Raw genomic sequence first — 16,867 nt, forward strand, 5'->3', positions numbered from 1 at the left:
GGAACTAATGTGGTCGGAGTTTACAGGATTGTGTTCTCTGGTATCCTCTCAGGGCGGAGGACTTTGCTGGTTGCTGCCGAACCGCGTCATAGCTTATTACCATAAAGTTGACAAATTTCAACTCTTCTCGCCGCTGGCTCTCATTGAAAATGAATGGCTTCCGGCCAATTTGACGCTCTCGCCGCCGTCTCTCATTGAAAATGAATGGCTTCCGGCCAATTTGACGCTCTCGCCGCCGGCGGTGTGAACGTAGCATCAGCGCTCTGACAGAATCAACTCTCAACTTCACACTGAGCGCTGTGGGCGGGATGTTAGGATGCACGTAGATTGGCGAACGCTGATTGGCTGCTGTGCTGTATGCTGTGCGTCGATCAATCTCGGCAAAAGAAAAAGATTTAAGTCAGAAAGCATATTACTAGTAATGACTCAGAGTCGACTCTTACTTTTGAAAGACAATAACTTTATATACGGTGCACTTTCAGATTTAAAACTTTGCAGAATGTTTTTATTCACTTAGATCTATGTTACACACTACATGAAAGGTCATTTTCAAAAATCCATAATAGAGGCCCTTTAACTAGTGCACTACCATAGTGTTTGCTTTTTTATTAATACATACAAAAATGTATAGCAGGTCCTCGAACCGCCCAAAAATACTAATATTAGAAACTTTTAAATACCAACTTAATAGAACATTAAACATTACCAAGTCTCTCGATTTTCTCATCTTGAGATATCAGATATCACTTTATTTGAAAATGTACTCTCCCAATTCAGCCCTGTGCAAAGCATGATGGGATGTGAGAGTCCTGTACGATTGAGGCTGGTTCCCAATTCGCCTTATACTACGACCTAAAAGTATGTACTCTTTTTGTGAAGAAAAAGTATTTTGAGTGTGTAGAAAAAAAGTAGGCAAGCTTTGAGACATACTACTTCGTCATCTTTAACGGACAGATCTGTCGGGTGCATCCTGTCACTGTAAACTGCCCTGTCAATCATCTTGTCACAGTTAAAATCCTCAATTCAATCTAATTTAATTTCCTACTGTTTCGGAGAGAAATGTAGTCGCACGTTCATCTGCCAGTCGCGGGTCTTCCATGCAGAGACTCTCCTCGTGTGTTTGTAATTTGAATGTAATGATGCATGTCACGTTATCAGGGTTTCTTTGCCTCAATGTCTGCCCAAACTTGAAAAAGGCTTCAATCAACTTCTGAGGGTGCATGGAATAACTCAAAACATCTGAATCTTCATCATCAAAGCAATTTATTGGAAATCTCTCAACAATGACTTGATCTTTTTATACTTGTTTCAATGATCATTTCAGATGGTTAGCTTAATAACCTATACAGAAATAAATAAATATAAATATATGAGTCACTACACACAGTATTGAGAGCTATGTACATTCAATGATATCAAAGTACAAACAACATTGTTAACATATTCACAGTTTACATGTACAGTGCACATGTCCAGCTAGCATGTTAGATGCTAAAATTGGTAGCATCAACAAACACCTTCCAAAAATACACATCTGTAGTCACTAAATAAATTAATCTTTGTCCTACCAGTAGCATCTCAAAGTTGATGAACACATTGTGGCCTTTCCCAGCAGTCTTTGAACAAACTCACATCCACTACTCACAAAGATCTCTTTGCCTGCTGGTAATCACACACACCTGGATATATGTGCCATGTGCAGTTTCAATGGCCAATCAGCTTCCTTGTTTCTTTCAGGTTGCACTATTTGCTCACAACCAATAGGCTGCTCTCTTTACTTAATGAAGAATATATACATTTTGTCTTTTCCTTTCTTCCTCTTCAAATTTAGCTTAACAATGCATTTAAAAGTTAATGGCTAAACGTGTCTTTAAAAAAGTTCACAATGCTGCTGCAGATGAGATTTAATGTGGACAACATTGAATAAATACATTTTCGTCATGTTAGATACTGATAATTAATCACTCAAACCCCTTTATCTAAACCTCTCTATACAACGCCGGACTCGCGTGTCCTCCATGTCTGTAGTTTTTTTAACACTGTAGTTTGTAGTTCTAACCGAATCCTCGCCCAACGCGCGATGGGTTGTGGGCAATATTAGCCGTTCGAGTGTTCATCGATCTGCACTTCGTATTCTGACCGAAAATAGTAGACCATCCGAGTATCTTTGAAACACTTATTTCAACATACTACGATTTGGGACATACTAATTCTACTGTCGAATACTATTTAGGACGGATAGTATGCAAATTGGGACGCAGCCTGGGTGACAGGTGAAGTCAGACCTGTGTTAGCACAACTGTGTTAGCATAACATTAACACAATGTTAATCTGAAGTTAAACCTGCCTCCTCCTGTTTAATGTAAGCCTGAATTTAGTCATGGACTAACTCTAATCTTCCTCCAGGAAATCCACTTATTAAACTTTGGACTAAACTAAATCTAGGACCATTTAAAGTCATGACAGAGAAAGCAGATTTCTGTTAATCTAGTTTAAAGGGCCATTTTAGTCCAGGACTAGGTTTAATCCCTGTTAGGGAAACCGCCCCAAGTTATTTGGAAAAATCTATCTCAAGTGTTTTTGTCCATAAGAAAGTGAAAAATCCTTCAAAATACATTTTATTTTCCACACAAGAAATAAATTAAAACAGGTTTGAACAACATGAAGGTGAGTAAATTTGGCAGAATATATATATATATATTTTTTTTTTTAATTAACTATTCCTTTAATACAGAGCTGTAAAGGGGAAATGGTGGTGGGAATAATATGAGATGGGAGGAACAATATTGCAAAGCTTTTATTTTCACTCACAAAATTTGGGTTTCTTTAGAAACTTTCTGAAAGCCCTTGAGAGCTCTGTAATGTTGCTCAATAATGTTCTTGTGTTTCTGTTTTTCAGGTCAGATTTCTGTCTTCCACATCCTCAGTTTTCTTCTGGCAGCTTCTCCGTATCTGCTCGCCACAGTCGTGCTGCTTTACAAATGTTACAGAGCGAGAGGTAGAACTTCACACACACACACACACACACACACACACACACACACACACACACACACACACACACACACACACACACACACACACACACACACACACACACACACACACACACACACACACACACACTGACTGTCTTTTATGAAAGCAATAACTGCAGTGAAAATAAATAACATAACCATGTATTCCACAGTTTCACCTGCTGAAGACCAAAGTCAGTACGCCGTAACAGAGGAAGAAACTTCAACCTGATATTAATCTAAAGACTCGTACTGTTATTCCTGTCAGCATTGAAAACATTGTTGTTGGTTCTACTTTTATAGACTTCAAATGTGTAATATAATTGCAGGGATGCAGGAAGATAGTTTGGGTTGGGGGGGGATATAAAATATATAGAAATAGTTTATAGAATAAAGAAATAATATATAAAACACGTCAACACCACCAAGCATAACACAGTCCCAGAGAACGCTTGTTTTAAAATGCCATTGTAATTTAATGTAGAATGTATTTGTGATACAAACAAAGGCTATTGAGGTATTTTTACAGCCAAAAAACGAGCCTGGCGAAAGACTTTTTATGCGTTTTGGGTATTCATTTACACGACAATGGTGTTTGGGGGGCATGAAAAACGCAAACTTTTAAAAACGTGTTTCAAAGTGAAAGTTTTTGAAAACGAGACCCTTATCATCTCCGTGTAAATACAAAAATGCGAATTTATGAAAATGGTGACGTCATGCACGCATATGACGTGTTTAGTCTATTTGCTTTTATAAATGAAAGGTTCCTTACAACAGACTCGAGGATGATATACGTTTTCGAAGCCCTTGTGTTCAAAAGTTTTGACATTTTCTTAAAGAAAGTAAAAGTGACTTTATATTAGAGGAGAAGATTCTGAGATTGGGATTACAGTGAATGTGTCTGGCTTTGTGAAGATGACATTTACCCAGAAAGTAATAATACAGTATTATCAAGATTAACATCCTTAGAATGGAAATCGGTCAAATTCATTAGCCTACGTAATTTGTGCCTTTAGGCCAGTGCGTTCAGCTCGAGTGAACTGTAGTGAAATAATGTGTGTGCGCAGGAGCGTCTTTCTTTACAAAGTCACATCGCCAACTACTTGTCTGGCATGCGTAATACAGCATTATTAGTCAATTTTAACTGATCGGTTTGATAACGTTGTCATCTTTTCAAAGAAAAAGCTTTTCCGTTTTTAGCACATCGTTGTCGTGCAGTACTCCATGAGTGCAGTGGAAATCCTCCACTGCTAAAGTTTTTGAAAACAGTCTCCATGTAAACAACAAAAACGTGAATCTCTGAAGACGATGACGTCATGCACATGCGTATTATGTGTTCAGTCTATAGTGTTGCCAAATACACGTACACTATGGTAGTGCTGTATACACGTATACCTCCTTTCTGTTGTTGTTGTGTTTTTTTTGTTTTTTTTTTCTTAATATGTAAATCGAATGTTCTGTAATATCTTTGATATGATTGTGACTTTAATGTTCCTTACATCTTATGATGCTTTGGAATCATTTAGAATATTATATGTGAAAAAAAAAGTCTATAGTGTTGCATCGCCATCTAATGGCCTGGCAGCAGAATACATCCGTGTGAATGGGGATCATTTTGACAATGTCTGTAGCCTACATGAAAAACTCAAAGGACAAACTTCTCCGTTTTAAGCATATCATTGTCGTGTAAACGTAGGCCTACCCTTTATGAGGGAGTCATTGAACCATTCATCCAAGGCCCCGTTTACACGTACATGGTTATTTTGAAAAACGGAGACATTTCCCTTCGGTTGTGCCCCTCGTTTACACGCAAACGGAGAATTCTCCTCTGTAAACGATTATTTCTAAAAACTCCGGCCAGAGTGGAGATTTTGGAAAACTCCGTTTGCACTTTGCATGTAAACTGAGAAAAACTGAGTTTTAGAAAATAACCCAAATAGCCCAAATCATTCGTTCAGAGATTCTTTCATTGCGTGTCTCAGACGAGCAACTGTTCTCATGCGGCTTTGTTTAAAACTATTTTCATTTAGCGAAAACAGACAATATGTGTCTGAAATGTAAGTTACTTAATATTAACTTGTTTATTAAACAATATCACATTTGCAATATGCTTAAAACGGCACTCTTGCTCTTTATTCTTATTGCTTACCTCATTATAAATATCAGGAACTTATTTTTGGGTTATTCCCCCAATGTATTGATTTCATTATAAAAATTATATTGCGTTTATAAACCTGTGAAAACTATATTTGTCATAACTATAAACTGTAAAAAAAAAAAAAATTGTTTATGTTCTTCCAATAGCTTAAAGGGATAGTTCACTTTAAAATTAAAATTCTGTCATCATTTACTCACCCTCAAGTTGTTTCAAACCTGTATTAATTTATTTCTTCTGCTGAACACAAAGAAAGATATTTTGAAGAATGTCAGTAACCAAACAGTAGTCTGTACCCATTGACTTCCATAGTAGGAAAAAAAAATACTATGGAAGTCAATGGGTAAAGACTACTGTTTGGTTACTGACATTCTTCAAAATATCTTTCTTTGTGTTCAGCAGAAGAAATAAATTAATACAGGTTTGAAACAACTTGAGGGTGAGTAAATGATGACAGAATTTTAATTTTAAAGCGAACTATCCCTTTAACAATTATATTGAGTGACATTCCTTGTTCTAGACACTTGTCTGAGTAATTAGTAAACATACATACCATAATTTTATTCTGTATCAAATGTTCTGTATAAACGAATAAATAAATAAATGTGGATTTTTACTTATTGGGATTTACTTTTTTGAACCCTGATCGAACTCAAATGCATGTATATTTCTAGTAATCCTGAAGATGTTGATTAGTTTGTTCAGGGTTTTTTCATTAGTGTTCGAGCTAAACTCTGCAGGAAAGTGGATCTCGAGGGCCAGAGTTGCCCACTGGTTTATTTAATGTTACATCAATTCTCTTCAAATGGTTGGTTCACACAAAAATGAAGAAAAAAACTGCACAGTTTAGAGACGCTATTCTCATCGCTTCGTAACATTAAGGTTGAACCACTGGAGTCACATGGACTATTTTAACAATGTCTTTGCTACCTTTCTGGGCCTTGAAAGTGGTCATGTGGGGTCAGAAAGCTCTCAGATTTGAGGTTTGAGGCCAGCCGCCGTATCACCCTGTAGCCCAAAACTGGTTTCCCACTGAAGCCAAGCAGGGCTGAGTCTGGATCATCACAGTCGAGACACATTGATTGCTTTGATTTTAGTTGTTCACTTCCACAAACTGGAAGAAAAGTTGGAAGTAGACATTAAAAGACACAAAAAAATAATTATAAAAGTAAATAGTTAAATATACGTTTACCTGTGTTACTCAACATGTCTTACACACTATATGTGAAATGGATTTGACATTTTAGATTTATACATAAACAATAAACAGAGAGCTTGAACATATTGTTTGACACTCAGTGTTAATATTCACCCTCTATTCTATTCATTTAAATTACATTTAGGTTAACAAGTCAACATTTGTGAACTATAGTGAAATATCAATAGTGCAGCGCACAGACCTGATATAAAAAACACCTGGAACTGATTCAATCTGTATTTTATGAGGGAAGATGAAGATGAACTATCTCAGTTACTGTAAACATCAGAGACAAGAAGATTGTCCAGAAGAAAAAAAGCAATATTAAAATATAAATGTTAACGAAAATAATGCTTTTGCATTCACAACATTTTGCTGAAGACAAACACCAATATGCCGTTAAAACAAGTTTTTTTTTTTAAATCATTGTCTATTAAAAAAAGCAGCAAGGAAATTTTAAAAATAAGTAAAACATTTTTTAAAATATACTTTCTTGCAGAATAAAATGAAACCCTTGAAATAAGTCAATTTAATGTTATGACGTGAATTTTAGTCTGGGAGCTTAAGCCTTGTCTGTGAAACCAGACATACATATCTTAACATAATAGACCTAACGTTACCTTGTTCAAGACAAGGGCGTCTTCATCTACATTATAGATTAAATATGCACGACAACTGCTCTTTAAATGAGAATAAGAGTGGCTCTTAAAAGAGCCTTTGTGTTGTGTTGCGCGGATCCTCTACTTTGAGCTGGTGTATTTGGTGACCGCCTTTGTGCCCTCGGACACGGCGTGTTTGGCCAGCTCTCCGGGCAGCAGCAGACGCACGGCGGTCTGGATCTCTCTCGATGTGATGGTGGAGCGCTTGTTGTAGTGAGCGAGACGAGACGCTTCACCGGCGATGCGCTCGAAGATGTCGTTGACGAAAGAGTTCATGATTCCCATCGCCTTGGAGGAGATCCCGGTGTCGGGATGAACCTGCTTCAGGACTTTGTACACGTAGATCGCGTAGCTCTCCTTCCTGGACTTTCTGCGCCATTTCCGCTCTTGCCGGCGGTTTTAGTGACGGCCTTCTTCGAGCCCTTCTTGGGAGCGGACTTCGCTGGTTCAGGCATGATCGCGTTCAGAGAACAATAACGTTGAATCTCTGCAGGAGGAGCTTTATCCACGGCTCTATGCTAATTTCAAGAGGGAAGAACGAGTCTGTGATTGTGAGTCTTCCTGGACAAACCCATAGAACGATTTCATTGGTCACATAAAACATTCACAGCGATCCAATCAGAAGCTTTTAAATGTTAATCTGGCACATCGACAACGACCATCCCCCATATCCAACTCCATTTCTTTGTTTCATTTTCCCGCATTTTTCCTGAATATATAAGTGGATTATTGTGAAAAATTTCAGAGTTATTTAATATGCAGAGGATTCTATATAATTGTAACATTTATTTAGAAGCAGAAATAGCACATTGTATTATGCATATGTAATCTACATAATATATATATATATATATATATATATATATATATAAAACAATTATGACCACTAACTCCGAGAGTCTTTATAACGATGTTTAATTAACTGCAAAGCAGAATCGTGAATATAACACAGTACAAACATTTTTTATTTGATTTAGAAATCACTTAACCCTCTGTGCATGGTACAGTGTTGGCTCCAGTTAACATGGTAACAATTTTTCATAAAATGAGACACCCATTTATTGGTCAAACCTATCTCATGGTAGAAGAACTAAAATACAAATCAATGAAAGGGCAAAAAAATTGGTCACATGACCCACAGGGGTCCATTTTGTGTCTTGTTTCAGCACATGTGCACAGGGCTCCACATTTTCCCCAATGAAAAGTTAATTTTTAATCATTTGCGTAGTTAATCACCCACAAAAATAGGAGTCACCTTCACTGGTAAGTAAATAAGTATTTTCAAGAACTTTACAGTATATATAATCAATTATGTTTGGAGGAAATGTCAAAAAACTGTGTTGCCTCAAGGCAATATTGCACCACAATGGAATCGCATAAGGCCAAACCAGCCATACTAGGTTGGAATACAAATATATTATTTTTGTAAGGAAGGGCTGGGCGATATATCGCATGAGATTGTTAGGCGCATCTCGTAGGTAAACCCGGTTCCTTGATTAGTAGTAAATCACCATCACCTGCTTTCAGATGTAGCTCGGCATTTATTACACAGAGCCTTATTTAACTGACAAGCTGAGCAATATCGCATAATTATCGCGGACGTATCGCCTGCGATAAATAATGCGATATGGCTCAGCTTGTCAGTAAAAAGCTGCCGTCGGCAAGTCTGGCAGATTGACTGGACTTAGACAAAATTTTGAATGTTTACAACTCTCATGCCCCTCCCCCACTACCAACGAGCACCCGCCCATCGTCAGTGCGTGTGTACCTGATTTTCTGTGAACGCGTCCGTCTTCAGCATCGATCAACACCATAGACTCGGAGGTAGGCTGCCCTGGCAAATCTATCCATAGACAGCAATAACCGAGTAACTGGAAGCTTGTTATTAGATTTTCTCTCTGCCATCACGCTTCGTACAATCTTCAGGCGAACTTCAGGCGTGTTGTGTGCATGTGATATTGTAACGTCTGCGTCTGCGCGAGGGAGGGGGATCTGTGATTTGTGCACGACCTGTGATTGACAGTCAGATCTCACTGTTTAGACCTGATGATCCGGGAGCGGTGGATTTTTGCAAAACAAAATAACACGCTCCAGGTGGAGTTAGAAGCTCGGTTTGTTTTCTAAAACCACCTTATTTATGTTGTTCTGTCGGATTATAGTGTCAATTTCACTGAATTTGATCAAAAAAATGTTGCCGACGGCAGCTTTAACTACGGCTCTGTGTAGTACAGGGGTCCTCAACTCTGGAGCGCGAGATCCACTTTCCTGCAGAGTTTAGATCCAACCCTAATCAAACACACCTGAACAAGCTAATCAAGGTATTCATGATTAATACAACGTTACAGGTACACAACACAATCCCCAGTGTTAAATCAACATTGCTCAAGTGCATTGTCTCATTCTACAGAGTGTTAAAGTTAATGAGATAATTAAGTGATTAATTAAGAGATGATTGAGCATTAGTGATGAACACCTGAATCAATGAAGGAAAGAGGAACACAAGAACTACAACTGACTTCAGCCAATGCCTTAGATGTCTACAAACTCCACAAACAGCATTACCAGCTTCACTTATTACTAACCAGATTGATTTGATTTCTGCCATGCTTCTACAGAAGTTATTTTTGAGAATTAACAGAGGTTTAAATGTTGATATTTTATTGGTAAAAATATAATGCCACCATCATAGAGATCAGTGTTTGCTTTAGTTGCGCTGTTGACCCGTTACTCTCTAAGATAGACTTTATTCTGCAACAACATATATAATGTTTTAAAAGAAGTAAAATCAGAATATGTTAGTGTGTCATTGGAACCTGAACTTATTGAATGTAAAATCACTGATCAGTGTTTTATCATTTAAACATTTCAGGGGTTTGCCTTGTCTACCCTGTGAAACTACATCCATTATTCATCGTGTGGAATTTTAAAATTGTTAAGTGCATACAAGATATTATTCTGCAGTTTTTACCAAACTCACATACAGCAAAAATCAGCATACAAATCTCAACAATGGTGACATTAAACAAAAAGTTTCAAGCTGCAATGCATGCTGGGTATCACATTTTGACAAAAATCCCAGCATGCACTGCAGTATGAATAATTATTGTCACCACTGTTGAGGATTGTATGGTAAGTGTTGATGTCTAAGTGTATACTTACAGAAGCATTTTTAGCACTGAAAATTGTTTAATATAACTTTTTTTTTACATATTTACTATACCTGAATCAATAACCCAAAATAAAAGAATACATTTGTGACAAATGACCTTTAACAAATATCTCTTTATGAGTTTCTTTTAAAAGTCTTGCAAGCATAAAAGCATATTCATATTTTGAACTTTTTGTTCAGCAAAGCTCAAGTGTTCATTATGAAACACAATTGCAAATGCTTAAAGAAGCTTACTTTGAAAATCCAATGGGTCAAGAGACCAACTAAAGCAAACATTGACCACCATAATGGTAGCATACTTTTTTGATCACTTAAACATCATCAACTCTCAACAATCAATTCCGTAGACTTGTGACAAAAATAAAGTCAATCTGGTTAGTAAAAAGTGAAGCTGGTAATGCTGTTTGTGGAGGTGGTTATTCCTCCTCTGCTGATATCTTCACAGATTTAATGTTTTCTTCATGTGATTTCATCTAAGGCTGTGGCTGAAGTCAGTTGTAGTTCTTGTGTTCCTCTTTTCTTAAGTGATTCTGCTTGTTAACATCAGGTGTTCATCACTAATGCTGAATCATCACTTAATTAATCATATCATTATCTCATTAACTTTAACACTCTGTAGAATGGGACAATATGCACTCTGAGCAATGTTGATTTAACACTTGGGATTTTGTTGTGTACCTGTAATGTTGTATTAATCATTAAGAGCTTGATTAGCTTGTTCAGGTGTGTTTGATTAGGGTTGGAGCTAAACTCAGCAGGAAAGTGGATCTCTCGGTCCAAAGTTGAGGACCGCTGTTGTAGTAAATGCCGCTACATCTGAAAGCAGGTGATGGCGATTTACTACTTATCAAGGAACCGGCTTTACTGATGAGATGCGCCTAACAATGTCATGCGATATATCGCCCAGCCCTAGAAAAGAGTTAGAATGATCTAAATATTGAATTTGTAATGCACTTATAAGAATAGTAATTCACATAGGCCTACTACATCTCCACATTTTATATAGCACCTAAAAAAAGGCATAAAACAACTGGCAGTTGATGAGGGTGAGGATGAGGAGTCACACTGTGATGAGGAAGATGAGGTTATAGTGACAGTGAAAATGGGGATGGATATAACTTGATTTGATAATACTCGTGGTCCACTGTGGTACAATGTTGCCTGAGAGCAATAGCTGGATATGAAATGTTACTCTTTATAATATATGAAATTTGTAATAAATTACGAAGTAGATAAAAGTTTCTGGTTAAAGAAACTGATGTGTTCAATAAATAGATTTTTGCTACATAAAAATGTGGTAGGCTATAAGCTTTTTGATGCAACACATTTTTAAAAATTAATGTCAATGTTTAATATTGATATAATGTCAATTTGAAAAAGGAAAAACATTTATTATTTTTTCTCTTTAATATCATATTACATCACAATGGTGGTGGTTGTGGAGATTCCCCCCTTCTATTTAAAGCGCTTTGGGTGTCCAGTAAAGCGCTATATAAATGTAATGAATTATTATTATTATTACAGAGTTATGGCAGTTGTTGTTTTTTTTACAATAAGAATCATTCATTTACAACACTACCCAATTCACCATCTAGAAGCTTGTTCTTTGTGTGTAAATGTGTGTGGCTCTTAAAAGAGCCGTTGGGTTTTTCTTCTTCGTGGATCTCTTAACCGCCAAACCCGTACAGGGTGCGTCCCTGCCGCTTCAGCGCGTACACAACATCCATGGCGGTGACGGTCTTTCTCTTGGCGTGTTCAGTGTAAGTCACAGCATCACGAATGACGTTCTCCAGAATATGGAAGGCCAAGAGGGCCAAATACACGCGAATTTTAACACATATTTAACACGTATTTAACGCGTATTTTACACGTATTTCACGCGTATTTTACACGTATTTCACGCGTGAAATACGCGTGAAATACGTGTAAAATACGTGTGACAAATCCACGCGTGAAATACGCGTGACATACGCGTATTTAACACGTGAAATACACGTGAAATACGTGTTAAAAACCAGTTTGAGCGGGTCAGTGTCATTGGCTGCTGAAGACTTGGGTCTAACCATTTCTGTGAGCTTAGGGGGTGTACCGTTCATATACTAACTAGTGGCGCTTTTCCACTGCATGGTACGGTTCGGTACGGCACGGCACGCTTTGGCGCTTTTCCACTGCATGGTACGGTACGGCTCGGTTCGGTACGGCTCACTTATGGCGCATTTCCACTGCATGGTACGGTACGGTACGGCTCGCTTCGGCTCGCTTTAAATGGTACCACCTCTGTTGAGGTTCCAAGCGTACCGTACCGATACTAAATGTGACGTGAAAACACTGCAGATGGAAAAGCGCCATAGGCTACCACCATTTTACATGCTATCAGTTATTTTACATCAGCTTATTTTGCTATTATTTTGTCCTTTTTTTTAATAGAAGTTATATATATATATATATTTAAATTGCACTTTTATGAAATTTTAGATATAATTGCCTTGTTTTTCTCCACTCGTCTTTTGGGAAATAAACACATTAGTGGACATTCTAGCTTTAACATCAAAGCATTAACATTTGTGTGGGGAAATCAGTTACAGTGGAGGTAAGCAATCAATGCAGGTTTAAGATACAGACCATTGTAATCAATATCTGTCTTTGGAAAACAACGTGAGCTTTGGTTGTGCTTACATTTACAGTTATTGCAAGCAGATGGCGCTTATTGAAACCTTTTTGTTCAGAGATTGTGCATTCATCAGACAAACAGTAATTAGGCACACAGGTGGTATTATCCATTTCAATTATTTTTTTAACCCTTTTGCTACGCCACATACAAATGTGAATGTGTAGATTGTCTGATGTGTAGACACATAATATTAACATTACCCTGTAGGCCTCTCTGTGGCGCAGAAACTGTTTCTTCATACCCATCATCCTGTGAAGATGAGCATGTGTACACTTTATAACACTATCTGTCATAATTTCTGGTGTATTGAGTAGGCAACTTACAACTGTCTGGGGTTCTGTTGGGACAGGAGGCTCCAAAAGACAGATATTATAGATATTAGTCCCAATAGATATCATAATCTATTGGGACCAACGAAAAACCCAACCCAAAGTAAAATAAATGGAAATATCAAAAATACCCTATATAAAAAATAACACATAGACCTCTTACATTTTATGAAGGCCCTTGGGTCTCCGGGAGTGACTGGCTCTGATGAAGGAATTCCCTCAGCCAAAAATGCTAGACACTGGATGCTATTTAGTTATGTAGTGCCATGTGTACATAATGCAACGTCAGTGATACTTTCATTTTAAAAAAGCTTAGATATCATAAACTTGTTTATTTTTTTAAATAGCAATGTACAGTACACAAACAGATTTCATTCTATGCTGGGCTGATACTACTTTGAATAGTGATAGGATTTAAAGGGCACCTATTATGACATTTAAAATGTCCCTAATGTTGTTGTGGGAGTCCCCAACAACAGTTTTGCATGCATGCAATGACAAAAAAAAAACACTTTTGTTGTCGTATAATAAGCATTTATTTTTACCTGATTTGCTCACCGACTCCCAAATGATTCGTTCAACGACTCATTTTTCCAAACCCCTCCTAATCTGCATTGATTGGTCAGATGACCCAGTCAGTTGTTATTGGTATAATATATTGTTTAACACGGAGTACAATTATGCTTTTATCAATTAAATTGTGTTATAATAATGATTATAGTCCACTGCTTTGTAGTTTGTAGTAAAAAATGAAAAATAAGATAAAGAATGTAATGTTACGTTAGCGAGCATAGCCCAGAGTTCATATTGTAAAAGCACAATCAGTCTTTGTTTGCGTTAGTCTGATGCATAAACATAACGTTTAAAAAAAAAAAAAAAAAAAAAAAAAAAATGCAGTTACGTTACTACGAGGTATTACTCTATTCTTTAAGACAACTCCGAAAACAACGACAAACACTTCACATATCTCAATACAATTGTCATTGAAGACCTAGAAGCTAAACGGTGCTTACACAACAAACAAAATAATTATTAAGCATGCTACATAAAACATAAATAACACTTACAGGTTGTGATACGGAGGAGGAAGCTGATGCAAATACACTTGGAACTGAACCTTCCTTCAATATCAGCCGACTCGCGAATCCAAGTTTGATTGCATTTAAGATGGTAAAGCAATCGTCTTCAAACTCCTTGTTAGAGCGCCTGACTCTCATGCCGGAGACCCGCACGAAGCGGGGTGAGAAGGACCCGGGTGGAGGGGTTACAGTTGTATATATGAATTGTAGCCACTTAGTCTTCAAATGCTCCTCCTTGGGCAGATGAAAAAAGTTTGCTTTTGAGTCGCACTTCAGAACACAGCGTCTCGTCGCCCTGATGTTTACAAGTTTTCCCTGGCCTTGGAGTGCAATAAGTGGGCGTATCGTATTCAAATAACTTGACAAGTTGACATCATCTAGTCAGAGAAAAAGCTTCGGTCTTCTAACGATTCATAAATATGACTCAGAGTCGACTCTCACTTTTGAAAGACAATAACTTTATATACGGTGCACTTTCATATTTCAAACTTTGCAGGATATTTTTGTTCACTTAGATCTATGTTACACACTACATGAAAGGTAAATTTCAAAATTCCATAATAGGTGCCCTTTAAGAAATCACTCTCTCGGGGAGAAATTGTGTGGCTCTTAAAAGAGCCTTGGTTTGGAGAGACGCTCGGTCGGTTTACTTGGCCTTCGCGGGCTTCTCGGTCTTCTTGGGCAGCAGCACGGCCTGAATGTTGGGCAACACGCCGCCCTGAGCGATGGTCACGCCGCCCAGAAGCTTGTTCAGCTCCTCGTCATTGCGCACCGCCAGCTGCAGGTGTCGAGGGATGATGCGGGTCTTCTTGTTGTCCCGAGCGGCGTTTCCAGCCAACTCCAGGATCTCAGCGGTCAGATACTCGAGCACAGCGGCCAAATACACCGGAGCACCGGCACCGACGCGCTGGGCATACTGTTGCCTTTGCGGAGAAGCCTGTGAAGAGGATGGCAGAGTCTGAAGGGCAGCGGAAAAGTAAGCATAGGCCACAAACATATAGGAAAGAGTGGGGAAAAGACCCCACTTTTGCAGGATGGCCAAAACTTTTTCCAGGAAACGATGCTAAATATTTCTGTCGTTGCTGCAACGTCCAAATGGTGGCAGAGATCACGGTTTTAAAAAATGATGAAAACTCCAAGAAACATACAGATAAAAAGAAAAATCCCAACCCATCTCACAAACCCATCACAAAGGTCCATAGCACAATGCCAACAGAAACCGTCTGAAAAACAAAAGTTAGATGAATCTGTGAGGAATGCTGAAATCAAGTTAACAGGGTTCATGGCAGAGCACAACGTACCTCTGAGAATCTCAGACCCTTTGGTCTTGCCTTTTGACGGAGGTATCTTTCTTTATGAAACTTACCAACATTCAAGTGTTGATAAAAAAGGATGCATGAAGCTAATAAAATGTTTTTAAAAGTAAAGAACAGTTAAAGGTATTTTTCAAGTAGGCTATAAATTACATTTATACTAGTATAGGCCTACTGCAAGTGCAAAAATAATATATAAATAGTAAACTATAAGTATAATGTTATGTTCACTTAAAGCTGCAGTCCGTCGTTTTTCCTCTTTATCGCCATCTCTGTTAGAAATCTGCAATTGCAGTTATTCGCGGAATTATTAACTGGGCGTGGGTAGTAAATCGGCATGAAACAGCGCGGATGAACACAATGTATTGAGGCTGCTGCGTCGCTGTGTGGATACTGTACTGTCATCATCAGCAATCTCAGAGTATACTTTTTGAAAGTGTCAACATTAGAATTTTCATCGGAAAATGTCATCTGAACAAGTAAGTAACATTCACGTTTGTTCTGACCAAATTCGGGGGGTGGGGGGAAGCATTGCAGTAGGCTATATCATGCTGATTAAATCTAACGATTGCTTATATCACGTCAAAACGTGAAAAATATATTTTTTCTGTAGCCACTCTGAAGTCCGAAGTCTTTGTGTTTTACAACTGGTGAATCTCCAGTTGTCACTGGTGATTGTCGCTTTAAACTTTCGGGATCCGCCATACCAAGTGCTAAGCTAAATCTCCACCTCCATCATCCACACACGCTAGCCGGGGACTCCTTCTCTATGTGTACAGAAGTGACGTAATGACGCAAAGACATGCTCGAAATTCCCGCGGAAATCCACCAGTACCACTGGAATTCAAATCATTATTACAAGCTTACCGTTTTGAATCGAGGTAAGGCAAGCAGATCGTTTTGAAGACTGGCTGGTTACGTTTTTTTTTTTAAATGTCTTTTTTTATATTTTTAAACCCAAAAAAGTGCCGGACTGCAGCTTTAAAGAAAATTTGTAGTATAAAAGTACTAAACTAGTAGTTTACTGAGAGTATACTAACAGAGCAAAAATAATATATAATTAGTAAACTATAAGTATGATGTTAAGTTCACTTAAAGAAAACTTGTAGTATAAATCTACTAAACTAGTAGTTTACTGAGAGTGTACTTCAAAGTGTACTTTCATAAACTAAAAATTTGCTACAAGTATTAAAATAGTAAACTACTAGCATACCCATAAGTTCACTTCGAGTACAAATGAGAAACGCAATTACGAACTAGTTGTGCACTTAAAGTTT

The 16,867-nt window shown here is 37.8% G+C and overlaps 1 long non-coding RNA gene and 2 pseudogenes across 3 annotated transcripts; 1 reads left to right on the forward strand and 2 right to left on the reverse strand.

The window, feature by feature from the left end:
* Window positions 1–2,068: 2,068 nt before the first annotated feature.
* On the forward strand, window positions 2,069–5,180 carry LOC306992889. The gene is made up of 3 exons (XR_013796362.1): window positions 2,069–2,667; window positions 2,900–2,998; window positions 3,191–5,180. It is a non-coding gene; the product is annotated as an uncharacterized lncRNA (long non-coding RNA).
* A 1,825-nt stretch (window positions 5,181–7,005) lies between these two features.
* Window positions 7,006–7,484, reverse strand: LOC306992828 (histone H2B-like; annotated as a pseudogene). Its single transcript has one exon. The product of its transcript is annotated as a histone H2B-like (transcript).
* A 7,439-nt stretch (window positions 7,485–14,923) lies between these two features.
* On the reverse strand, window positions 14,924–15,261 carry LOC306988033 (histone H2A-like; annotated as a pseudogene). The gene has a single exon. The product of its transcript is annotated as a histone H2A-like (transcript).
* Window positions 15,262–16,867: the final 1,606 nt, after the last annotated feature.

This window comes from Phoxinus phoxinus (genome assembly GCF_949152265.1).
Source record: "Phoxinus phoxinus genome assembly, chromosome: 2".
Taxonomy (NCBI): domain Eukaryota; kingdom Metazoa; phylum Chordata; class Actinopteri; order Cypriniformes; family Leuciscidae; genus Phoxinus; species Phoxinus phoxinus.